The sequence below is a fragment of the Equus przewalskii genome, chromosome 1, assembly GCF_037783145.1.
Source record: "Equus przewalskii isolate Varuska chromosome 1, EquPr2, whole genome shotgun sequence".
NCBI lineage: Eukaryota > Metazoa > Chordata > Mammalia > Perissodactyla > Equidae > Equus > Equus przewalskii.
Window position 1 is genome coordinate 27,657,496 of NC_091831.1, and position 12,935 is coordinate 27,670,430.

Genomic DNA, 12,935 nt, shown 5'->3' on the forward strand with positions numbered 1-12,935 from the left:
GCATCACAGCGACGATGAGGGAGGGAAGGAATGCCTCCCTCCCTGAATGCTAGGAAACGCTCAGCAGCCCCAAGTCTCCAGGGAAGTCCTTGAAATGGACTTCTGCCAGAGAGGAAAAGGATGTCGATTAGAGAGCAAGGCCTGACTGGGGGTGACATGCCTTCTCAGGTGAGGGAAGTGTCCAGGGAGGAGTGCCTGAGAGCTGCAGAAGCCTTGCCACCACGCGAAGGGTTAAAAGTTAAGTCTGTTTATGAGTTTATGATATAATTTTCAGTAATTATATCTTGTACAAACATGAGCCACAATGATTATACACATGTAAACTCCTGAGCATACAAATACAAACCATAAACTAAGATGACAGCCAACACCTCCTTGCTAGCCAAGCTACTGGAACAGGCGGTCAGAGGGGAGAATGCTGAAGGGACGATGATACAGTCAGTGCCCAACCCTGGAATTCCACCTGGCATTTTTCCTTCATCCTCATCATCACTCCCAAGAGCCCAGGCCAGGAGACTGGACAGAAGAAGATTCCAAAGTGTCATAAGCTCTGACACCAGTCCTAGCCTGGCTTATGTGCCTGGGTGAGCTCAGCCCTCCTGCCCTTGCTGCAGCGGGGAGGTCACCTCTGATAAGCTAAGTTCTCTAAAGGACTGAAAAGGAATCCTTAAAGTCATCATGGTCATACCCAATTACACTTAAAGGAGATGTCCATGCTTTGCATTTCCTCTGGGTATCTGACAATGTGGGAAGCAGAATCCATTTTGAGGGTATACACCTAGAATTTTGGAGACCAGGCTAGAAGAAGATGCGTGGCAGGACACACTGTAAGCTGTTTTCTTTCCTTGTTGATCTGCCCTGTTTGGGGCAATTCTGTGCAGGGAGGCTAAGGGAATAGCTAAGCAAACTGAGGCTGGAAGAGCTGCCTCCTCGGGGCTGCAGGCTTGAGAGGGATGTGAAAACCTGGGGTAACGCAAGACTGCCTTGGAGTTAAAACTCTACAAAAGGAGATGTGTCACTGGGGCAAAGGGAAGACTTCAGCAGCCACCAATTAGAGGCAGCTTTGTAAAACGTATTAGACCATTACTCCAGGGCTTTCATCTCGGGCCAAGAAAAATACATGATTTCTAACCACAAAAACTTGAGAAACAGACTAAAAGAAACACATTCTTCAGGCTGTGCAATGGGGAGAACCCTCAGATGCAGAGAGAGAAATCATACGCATCCAAGCAGCACCACCTCTCTAAAGACGGCTGTGCACACACGCATGTATGAGTGTGCTTGCACGCACATGCACGTGTACACCATCTGTCTCTACACGGGGTGCTCTCTGGGCCAACTCTGTGGTGGGCAGGCCAGCCCTCACTTGGCTGGTCTGGGAGGGACAGGCCCCGCCAGATGGTCTCCACCTGCGTTTGATTACCACCCACCAGGCTGGCTGGACGCAACCTCTAAACTCTGAAACATGAGTTTGGAACGGCCCAGCCTCAGGATAAACATACAACCTGGAGCCTGTCAGAAGGTCTCTTTTTCAAAGCAGACTGCCCAGGCAATAGCTAAGTGACAAGGTCATTCAGTCTTTAAAGTTCCCTGGAGGAGCCTGGCGTGGTCTGGACTTCCTCACGTGAGGGCTTCTCCAGCCAAAGCGGTTTTGTCTGACCAGAGGACGAAGACCCTCGTAGGGAGCGGCTGTCTCTCAGACTCTATGAGAAAGGAAAGCAGGGGAGGAAATTGGCATGTGCTGCAGAAGGTAGGATCTGGGTCAGAGCAAAGAATTTTTCTAACACAGAAGGGTGCTAAAATATCGGCTGGTGGTAAAGGGGGCCAGTGGAATTCCTAGAGGGATTTTTAAAGGAATACATTACAGAATCTCCCCAGTCTAGCAGGGAGGGGGTGAGGGGTTCTAACTGTCTTGTTGCAGAAGGATGGATGAGGTGGCCTCTCGAGATTGTTTCCAGCTCAAGAACTTCTGATCCTGTTCACTGAGGTGCCCAGGGGAGAGGCTGGCTTTGCCTCAGCAGTTTGGTGAGCCTAGCACTGGCTGTGCCAGCCTCAAGAGCAACATCAAACCTGCCAACAGGAGGAACATGTGCCTTCCATCTTAGACACAGTTGCCCAACCACTGGAAGCTGTCCAAAGGTCTGCCCCGAAGCACCTAAGAAGGTACCAATCAGCCTCCAAGATGCCAAAATGACCACTAAGTACAGGCAGAAGATGAACAGGAACCCAGGAGAGACTTTCCGGAGGAAACACAATGGCCGAGATGGGCAGAAAGAGCTGACCTAAAAGTTGGCATCTCACACTCAACACCACTAGTTACTGGGGAAATTAAAATCAAAACCACAATGAGGTACCACTTCACACCCTCTAGGATGACTAAAATAAAAGATAGACAATAACAAGTGTTGATGAGGATGTGGAGAATTTGGAACACTCACTCATACATGGTTGGTGAGGACGTAAAATGGTGGAACTGCTTTGTAAAACAGTTTGGCAGTTCTTCAAAAAGTTAAACATAGGGTTACCATATGACCCAAAAGTTCCACTCCCAGGTATGTACCCAAGAGAAATGAAAACGTATGTTCACACAAAAACTTGTACACTAATGTTCATAGCAGCATTATTCATAATAGCCAAAAAGTGGAAGCAACCCAATGTCATCAATGGATGAATGCCTGAATAAAATGTAGAATATTCACACAATGGAATAAAAAGGAATGATGTACTGATACTTCCTACAACACGGATGAACCCTGAAAACGTTATGCAAAGTGAATGAAGCCAGATACAAAAGGCCACTTACTGCATGAGTCCATTTATACGAAATGTCTAGAATAAACACATCCATAGAGACAGAAAGTAGGTTAGTGGTTGCCAGGGGACATGGGGAGGAGAGAATGGGGAGTGAGTACTAATGGGTACAGTTTCTTTTTGGAGTGATGGAAATGTTCTGGAATTAAATAGTGATGATGGCTGCACAACCTTGTGAATATACTAAACCCACTGAATTGTACACTTTAAATGGGTGAATTTCATGGTAAATGAATTATATCTTTAAAAAAAAAAAGCTGGCATTCAAGGTCCACCTAAATGCTAGGGAAGGCAGGGCCAACCACACCAAGTAAGCCAGGGCTTTGCCTGGCTCTACCTATTAAGAACCACTATGATTAACCGAATACCTACTAAGTTGGAGGCCTTGGACTAAGCACTTTTCTTATGTCATAGCGTTTAATTCTCCAACAACTCTATGACTCAGCCATTGTTATTCCCATTTAACTAAACATATAAGAAAATGACACGACAGAGTTTAAGTAATATTCCATAAGTCACATGGCAAGCAAGTGATAGAGCTGGATCTGAGGTCTGTCTGACTCCAAAGACCATCTTCTTATTGCTGTGTGACCTCAGGCAAGACATTTAACCTCTCTGTACCTCAGTTTCCTCATCTATAAAATGGGGATAATAACTGCAACAGTAACTATTTCAGAGTTGTTACGAGGATTAAATGTTTAGAAACCGCCTGGAACACTGTAAGCATTATATTACTTAAATAAAGTGAAGGAAGCCAGTCACAAGCCAGACCACATATTGTATGACTCCATTTATATGGCAGGATAAATAATTTATAATATGTAATATAAATTATATGTATATTATATAAAATGTCTAGAATAGGCAAATCTATAGAGACAGAAAGTAGAGCAGTGATTGCCTGGGGCTGGGAGACTGAAGACAAACGTGCAGTGACTGCCAACAGGGGTGGGACTTCTTTTTAGGGTGATCAAAAAGTTCCAAAATTAGATTATGGTGACGGTTACATAACTCTGTGAATATACCAAAAACCACTAAATTGTACACTTTAAGAGGGTGAACGTATGGTATGTGAATTATATCTCAATAAAGCTGTTTTTAAAAATTGAGTGGAAAAAAACAGACTCAATAGTAAAAAAATTCAAACTATAGATACAGCTAAATCTGCTTTAAGCATACAATAAGATGTTCAACCTCATTCATGATAAGAGAAATGCAACTTGAATACAAATTAAAACAACGTGATACCATTCTTACCTATCAGATTGGCAAAAACTAAAAACGATGAGATCACGTTCTGCTGATGAGGATGTGAGGAAGAGGCCTTCTCAGATGGGGGGCTGCAAATTAGTACAGCCTTTTTTGGGGGGGAAGTTAGCAATACCTAACAAAATTACATATATATTTACCTGTTGACCCAGCAATCTCACTTCTAAGAATTTGTAATTGCAAAATATTGGAAACAACCTAAACGCCCACTCATAGAAGAGTGGTTCAAAGAGTACTATGCAGCTATAAGAAAGCACGAGGAAGAGCTCTACAAACTGATGTGGATAGTGTCAAGTAAGAAAAGCGAAAAGGACTATAATATGCTACCTTTCAAGGAAGGAAGAAGGGAAGAGAGGAAAACATACATATACCTGCGCATTTGTGCAAAAAGCAACAGAGGAGGGGTAAATCAGAAGCTGCTAAAATTGCTTGCCTATAGGCGGTGGATGAGAACGAGGTGGAAAGGACTGCGGGGTAAGGGGTGATATTTCTCTGAATATATATCCCGGTGCATGATAGGTGCTCCTAAGACTTAACGAGTGAGTTAACAGGCTGAGGCAGCAGCCCTTTCCATCCAGATCCAGCCTGACTCCAGAGGAAGTGGCCCTGCTGACCTCCAGTTCCTGACACCCAGGAGAAGTGCTCTGGCAATCCTACAGCATAGCTGGCAACAAGCCTTCCCCATGTCACGTCACAAATGTGACCACCCACCTATCTTTTCAAGATGTGTTTGCCCACTGTAAGCCCACAGCTTGGGATGTTGCGACATACTGGAGCTGCAAGGTAAACATTCTTAGCATTGTATAATCACACCCAACTGGGCTCCGGGCTGAAGAAGTGAGCTGCAGGGGAAGGCTGAGGTGACAGCCAGCCCACACGTCCAGGCTTCTTTTACTTCTCTCTCCAAAAACACATAATCTCATCTACTGCTCTGTCTGGGCAGTTTAAATTCCACAACACCGAGTAGGACCCCTGGTCAGTCTGCCCAGAAACAAAGTGAAGAGGCCAGCAAACAAGAAGTGGATCTGGCCCTTCCCCTCATCCTTCTCCTGGCCATCTCCAGACTCCCATGATCTGGGGAGGCTCCAGCTCTTGACCTAGCTACTAAAAAGACTTCATCGTGGGCCCCAGGACTCTGGTGTTGCTGAAGCAGGGTGACCAATTTGTCCTTGTTGGACAAGGACTTTCCTGGCTTTAGAATTAAAAGCCACACATCCCAGGAAAGCCATTAGTCTCAGACAAATTGGGACAGTTAGTCACCCGACACTGAGGTATCACTATCTGGCCCACACAAAGCCAAATGTTACCACATGCAAAAACCATCAAATATGCATCAGGGGCCACCAAAATGTGAGCAGTGCAGGGGCAGAGTCTTTGGAGTTAAGCTGCCTATGTTCAAGTCCTGGCTCTGCCACTTCCTGGCTGTGTGACCTTAGGCAAATCACTTATCGTCTCTGTGCCTCAGTTTCTTCATCTGTAAAAATGCAGATATAAAGAGCGGACCCTAAGGTAAACTAAGGACTCCAGGTGATGATGATATGTCAATGTAGGTTCATTAATTGTAACAAATGTACCACTCTGGCACTGGATGTTGATAGTGGGGGAGGCAGTGCATCTGTGGGGGCAAGGGGCATACGGGAACTCTGTACCTTCCATTCAATTTTGCTGTGAACCTAAAACTGTTCTAAAAAGTAAAGTCAATTTCATTTTTTATTTATTTATTTATTTTTAAGATTTTATTTTTCCAGAGCCGGCCCAGTGGCCAAGTGGTTAACTTCGCGCACTCTGCTGCGGCGGCCCAGGGTTTGGATCCTGGGCGCGGACATGGCACCACTCATCAGGCCACGTTGAGGCGGCATCCCACATCCCACAACTAGAAGGACCTGCAAGTAAGATATACAACTGTGTACAGGGAGGGTTTGGGGAGATAAAGCAGAAAAAAAAAAAAAGATTTTATTTTTCCTTTTTCTCCCCAAAGCCCCCCGGTACATAGTTGTGCATCTTTAGTTGTGTGTCCTTCTAGCTGCGGCACGTGGGACCCTGCCCCAGCGTGGCCTGGTGAGCGGTGCCATGTCCGCGCTCAGGACTCAAACTGGCGAAACCCTGGGCCGCCAAAGCGGAGTGCACAAACTTAACCACTCGGCCACGGGGCCGGCCCCTGTAAAGTCAATTTTTAAAAAATGGAGATATGAGTAGCTATCATACGGTAACTACGTAAATGAGTAATATATAGAAACCACTTAGAACAGCGCCTGGAATGCAGGGGGTACCACCTAAGCGTCAGCTATTAGCTATAGTAGTAGCTCCCAGTTTGGGGAATTTACCCTAAGAGAATAACTTGTATTTGGAAAAAGCCTTTTGTGTAAATATATTCAGTCGTATTCACAAGAGTATAAAATTTAGAAACAATCTAAATGGTCTACAAGTAAAGGTATTACAAGTTCTGGTGCATTGTGTGGTGGGACATTACACAGTCTTTAAACACGAGAGTTCTGGAAGCAGAGGACTGTCTCCGAGCTTTGAGAGGCAAAGGGCTTTCCACCTCCAACTGGGGAGGAGAAAGAGGAAGTTGACATTAGAACTCCATCTACAGCCTCTGTTGTTTGCTGATCACCTATTGTTAACTACAGGACAAAAACATACATAACTCTTTTTAAAGTGGTCATGAAATTGGAACCCTTGTGCATTGCTGCTGTGGAAAACAGTATGGTGGTTCCTCAAAATATTAAACATAGATTTATCATACAATTCAGCAATTCCACTTCAGGGTATATATCCAAAAGAAATGAAAACAGGGACTTAAACAGATATTTGTGCACCAAAGTTCGTAGCAGCATTATGCACAGTAGCCAAAAGGTGAAAATAACCCAAGTGTCCATCGACGGAGGAATGGATAAACAGAATGTGATATGTACGCACAATGGAAAATTATTCAGCCTTAAAAAGAAAGGAAACTCTGACACACGCCACAACATGGATGAACCTTGAAGACATTATGCTAAGTAAAATAGGCCAGACACAAAAGGACAAACATTGTATGATTCCACTCATATGAGGTACCTAGCACAGTTGAATTTATAGACACACAAAATGGAACGGTGGCTGCCAGGGGTAGGGGGAAGGAGGAGTGGGGAGTCATTTTAATGGATACAGAGCCTCAGTTTAGGAAGATGAAAAAGTTCTGGAGATGGATGGTAGTAATGATAGCACAACAATGTGAAAGTACTTAATTTCACTGAACTCTACATCTAAAAATGGTTACAATGGTAAACTTCCTGTTATGCATATTTTACTACAAACAAATGGTCATGAGAAAGCATGAAACAAAATTCAATATAAAGTGTGATTCAAAATATTTGTGTATATACACACACAATGTAAAAATATATGAGAAAAAGAGAGGAAGAAAACATAATAATAATATAGTGGCTATCACAGTGCAATTTTTCTTTTTCAAACTGCTTTGTATTTTCTAAATTTTCTACCATTTACAATCTCCAGCTCAGATCATAAGCCCGCAAGGGCAGGACCGTGTCTCGTTCCCGCTGTACCTGCAGGTCTTGCCTGCCAGGGTTCTCACAGAATCTGTCGGCTAACTGTACATATTGGTGCACCAAGGTTATGACAGGAGAAACCACAGTCATGCCCCCTTTCTCTAGGGGTGGCCTGGATACTTCCATTGGTATCTGGAGCAAGGAATGCTGGGCCAGCTAAGGCTGCTGCTGACCTTGTGAAGGTGGTACCTCTCAAGTCAGGTCTAGGGACTGTGGCTCAGCCTCAAGCTCAATGCTGGTGTGAGAAGAAAAAGAAGAGGGAACCATTTGCTTCAGGAAACATAGGGCAGAGGAGGCCAGTCCAGTCCAATTCCAGAACCAGGGGTGATGTCACCTCATTCCCTACAAAGGCTCCTGATGTCCCTCCTTCCCTACCCGCTGGTCCAGGGCTGGCTAGAGAACTGGGCAGACCAGTCCTCCATCTTCGGGTTGGTCTTCCCTTCTAACCCAGCCCTCCTCCTTGGGAATTAGGCCTAGTTCCCTGCCTTGTTGTTGTTCGTGCCATTGAGTTGATCCAACTCCTAGAAACACTGTGTCCAGCAGGGTGGAACGCTGCCTGGTCTTTTTCCACCATCCTCTCACCTTCCAGTGCTATATCAGACAATGCTCCACTGCTATACATATGGTTTTTATGGCCAATTTTTTTTAGAAGTGTGTGGCCAGGTCCTTCTTCCTAGTCTGTCTAGTCTGGAAGTGCCACTGAAACCTGCCCACCATGAGTGACCTTGCTGATATTTGAAACCGGTGGCATAGTTCTCTGACCAAGAAATGAACCCAGGCCGCGGAGTGAGAGTGCTGAATCTTAACCACTAGACTACCAAGGCTGGCTAGTTCCCTGCTTTACCGGGTTGGATATTCGCCCCCAGAAGAAGAGAGCCTCTAGGTCCTGTCCTGGGGGAACAGACACCATACTTTTTCCTTCCGAAACCTCCCTCCAAGTACACACACACATCTTCCATGCACATCTCTAACAGGCATAGGGTGAAGCCTAGCCTTAGCCCCAGCTGGACCCAGGGCTTACAGAAAGACCTGAACCAAAGACCTCCAGTAGCTCTGGGGTTCTGCACAGGAGGCTGTCCACCTCTTCTCTATGAGCTGTCTGTCTCCCAGGGCAATGCCGAGCAAGTCCAAGGACCATTCATCCAAACTCTGGCACATGCTTGGATTGCCAGTTGCCTTTGCTATTTGCACCAAGTTTCTCAAGAAGGTAAATCTGCTCCAGAGCCCTTGGGCTGCCCCAAGCCCCATGATGCCCTGGAATTAGCCACTGCTCTGCCCCTTACACCTGTGCAGAGAATAAAGAGCTGCCTGGCAAAGGGAGGGCACCACTGGAAATCACTTCACCAGGGAAAACAGAATGTGAATATTTCCCTGTGCATGGCCTCTACCTGTCCCCTAGGGGACTTCCTAGGTGAAAAAAGAGGGACAAAAGCCAGAGACTTGCTTTCTCTGGGGCTTGGTTCCTGCCATCTCCTTACTGCACACAGTCTCCCCAGGTAACCTCATAAAATGGCTTCAGGCACCAAGCCTCTGTTGAGGATTCCCAAATCTATCCCCAAGCAAAGGACCAAACCCAGACACCTCAAACTCAGTATATACAAATATGAACTCAGTATCTCCCCAGATCTGATCCTTCTCCATCTCTCCCTAACTGAAGAAGAGCACCTCTGCAGTGTCCTGCATAATGGCCCCCAAAGCTGTCGGCATTCTAACCCCTGGAGCCTGTCTGCTGCCTTCTATGGAAAAAGGGGCTCTGCAGGTGTGATTAAATTAAGGACCTTGAGATGGGGAGATGATCCTGGATTATCTAGGTGAGCTCAATCTAATCACACAAGTCCTTAAAAGTGGCAGAGAGAGGTAGATGAGTAGGGCAGAGAGACGTGACATGAGGACTTGGCCTGCCGTTGCTGGCTTTGAAGACAGAGGAAGGAGCATGAGCCAACGAAGGCGCATGGTCTTTAGAAGCTGGAAAAAAGATTCTCCCTCAGACCTTCCAGAATGGAACACAGCCCGGCTGACACCTTGATTTTAGCCCAGTGAGACCCAGGTCAGACTTCTGACTTCCAGAACACTAAGATAATACATGAGGGTTGTTTTAAGCCACTAAAAGTATGGTAACTTATTATGGCAGCAATAGGAAACTAATCCAGCCACCAAATCAGAGTCCCAGGAGTCATCCTCCAGCCCCGCCTCGTCCCCTGTGCAGCCGGGGAGGCAGTCACCAAGTTCTGTTGACTCTGTCTCCTCCCTCCTCAGCAGCTCTCAAATTTGTCCTCTTCTCTCCATCCTAACTGCCACATCACGGTTGGCTCTCTTCATCCTTCACTTAGATCGCCAACAATGTTCTTTCTCACCAATCTCCGGCCTCCTGCCCTATTTAGTTCTTCACTCCGACATTCCCAAAATAGAGTGATATACCTCTCCTCTTTAAAAAATTCTCCAAAGCCCACCCCCGCTAAACCTGGACTTCTCAGCTAGTCTCACAAGACCACCATGAACTGGGTCCCACTCACCTCTTCTGCCTCACATTCTAAGCACCAGGCCCCAATGAAGGGACTGGCAGAGCTTTGGACACGCTGATGACTTCCTCGCCGCTGAGACTCTGCACAGGTTGTTCCCTTTTTCTTTGCCCTCTGCTAATCTTCAGGAAGGATAAGGTGCTACCTTCTCTGAGCTGGGTGCCTGTGCTGAATATTTTCTGTTTGCCCTTCCAGGTCCACCCCCACAGTGGCAGGCAGATCCTGAGGTAGCCCCTACGATCTCTGCCTCCTGGTATTCATGCTTTGTAGAATGCCCTCTCCTTGAATGAGGGCAGGACCTGAGACTTGCTTCTAGCAATAGAACATTGCTGGGTAACGGATATCACTCCCATACTCCCACAATTATGTTACATTATGTAAGACCCCATCTTGCTAGCAGTCACTATGTCTGTCCCTAGCTTTGAAGAAGCTTCCACAACTCCTGCAAGGAAAAGAATTCTGCCAACAGTCCGAGGGAGTTGGAAGCAGAAATTTCCCTAGTGGAGCCTCAGATGAGAATGTAGCCCAGCTGACACTGCAATTGTGGCCTTGTGAGACCCTAAGCAGAACACTCACCTAAGCTACAGCTGGACCCCTGACCCAAAGGAGATGTGAAATTATGTGTGTCGCTTTAAGCTGCTAAACTTGTGGTAATTTGTTACGCAGTAATAGAAAACAACACACCCACCTTGCTCTCGGCCCTGAGAAGCCAACCTGTGTGGGGCCCCTGAGCCCTCTGGCTTCCAACTGGGGTTAGCCAGCGGAAGCAAGCGCTGACAGGAAGTCAGCGGGAGGGAGGAGAGAGAGGCCAGAGGCCCCTCCCTGCGGATGGCCTGGGGCTGGTCATGCCCCTCACCGAAGGTTACTGTTATAGGTCACTCTGAAGAGGGACACTCTACACAACTCACTCCCTCCTCTGGTCCCTTCAGTGCTAGGAGAGTAGCAGCTAAGCCAACGATGAGCCCCACCTTAGTGTACTATCCTCTATGATGCCGCTCCTTTATAAACAAACCCTCCTCCGGTTATCCTGTTTTGGAGGGACTGAACTCTTTCTTGTTGGGACCCTCACCAATATAGGGCACCTACCACCTCTTCCTCACTCCTGTGCAAACATCCATCACAGGACCCCCTTTGCTGCACTGTAACTGCCTTCCTAGCTCCTCCATTAAGACTGGATTTGCCTGGGGCCAGCCCTGAGGCCGAGTGGTTCACGAGCTCCGCTTTGGGTTTCGCTGGTTCGGATCCTGGGTGCAGACCTAGCACCACTCATCAAGCCATGCTGAGATGGCATCCCACATAGCACAACTAGAAGGACCTACAACTACATTGTACTGGGGGGGCTTTGGGGAGAAGAAGAAAAAGAAGAAAAAAAAAGAAGATTGGCAACAGATGTTAGCTCAGGGCCAATCTTTAAAAAAAAAAAACGACTGGATTTGCATCCCCAGTGCCCAGCGCAGGGATGCTCAGTGAAGGCTCGCTGAAGACGGGAACAGGTAACAGCCCAACGAGATGAGTGACCTGCTTGGCAAAGCCAGCTGGGACTCTGAAGGCCGTGCACATGGTGGGGGCGACGGGGGGAGGAGGAAGGTAATAAGTCCGAACCAGTGCCACGACTTAGAGCTTCTGAAACTAACCACTGGGGTGCCTGACACCTTGGTCAAGACTCGCAAACAAATATTTTTAAACATATTGATCTGTCAGTTTACACGATAAAGAAATAACTATTTTCTTGGTTCGCAAATGTGGTTAAATTTTTCATAGTGGGATTTGTTTTCCCCATTATGAGAGCAGTATAACAATCATCTATTACAAAAACAGGAAATCGTATATGGTCCTTTACTCGATCATTTCTTTCTTGTTGGACATGAGGTTGCTTCCAAAGCTGCACTCTTTTGTGCTTTGGCAAACATCTTTATGCATATAGCTTTTTTCCCCCAAACAACCCATATTTGGATTATTTCCTTGGGTTTAGGAGTCCCAGAATAATAGATTTTTTTTTTTTAAGATTTTATTTTTCCTTTTTCTCCCCAAAGCCCCCCGGTACATAGTTGCATATATATATATATATATATATTTTTTTTTTAGTTGTGGGTCATTCTAGTTGTGGCATCACCTCAGCATGGCTTGATGAGCAGTGCCATGTCCACACCCAGGATTCGAACTGGCAAAACCCTGGGCCGCTGAAGCGGAACACATGAACTTAACCACTTGGCCATGGGGCCAGCCCCAGAATAAGAGATTTTAAAGGTTGGTTTGTGGGCCGGCCCCATGGCCTAGTGGTTAAGTTCAGTGCATTCTGCTTTGGCAGCCTAGGTTCGGTTCCCAGGTGCAGACCTACACCAATCTTTGGCAGCCATGCTGTGGCAGTGACCCACATACAAAACAGAGGAAGGCTGGCACAGATGCTGGCTCAGGGCAAATATTCCTCAAGCCAAAAAAAAAAGAGGAAAATTGGCAGCAGATGTTAGCTGAGGCCAAATCTTTCTCAGCAAAAAAAAAAGATGTTCTGTGAGCACTTAGCAAAGAAGGTGTTATCTCTAGGATGCAGCTGTGTGTGTATGTGCATGTGTGTGCATAACCAAGACTGCATCATGGTATCATCTGTGGCTAACTTCATCCCCCTTTTTGGGTCGGGTCATCAAATTGGTGGGTCAGGGAAATGAGGCAGGCCTGTGCTGTGACCCCCAAACAATCCTCATTCCCCAAAAACATCCCCCACCCCATACCATGACTCCTGCTGACCCCTCAGCCTGGAAGGCCCTTCTAATCCAGCTTTATTTTC

The 12,935-nt window shown here is 46.4% G+C and overlaps 1 protein-coding gene across 2 annotated transcripts in view; it reads right to left on the reverse strand.

The window, feature by feature from the left end:
- Positions 1-12,935, reverse strand: part of SUFU (SUFU negative regulator of hedgehog signaling) — a 105,910-nt gene that overhangs the window by 73,580 nt on the left and 19,395 nt on the right. The gene's annotated exons all lie outside the window — the stretch shown is intronic.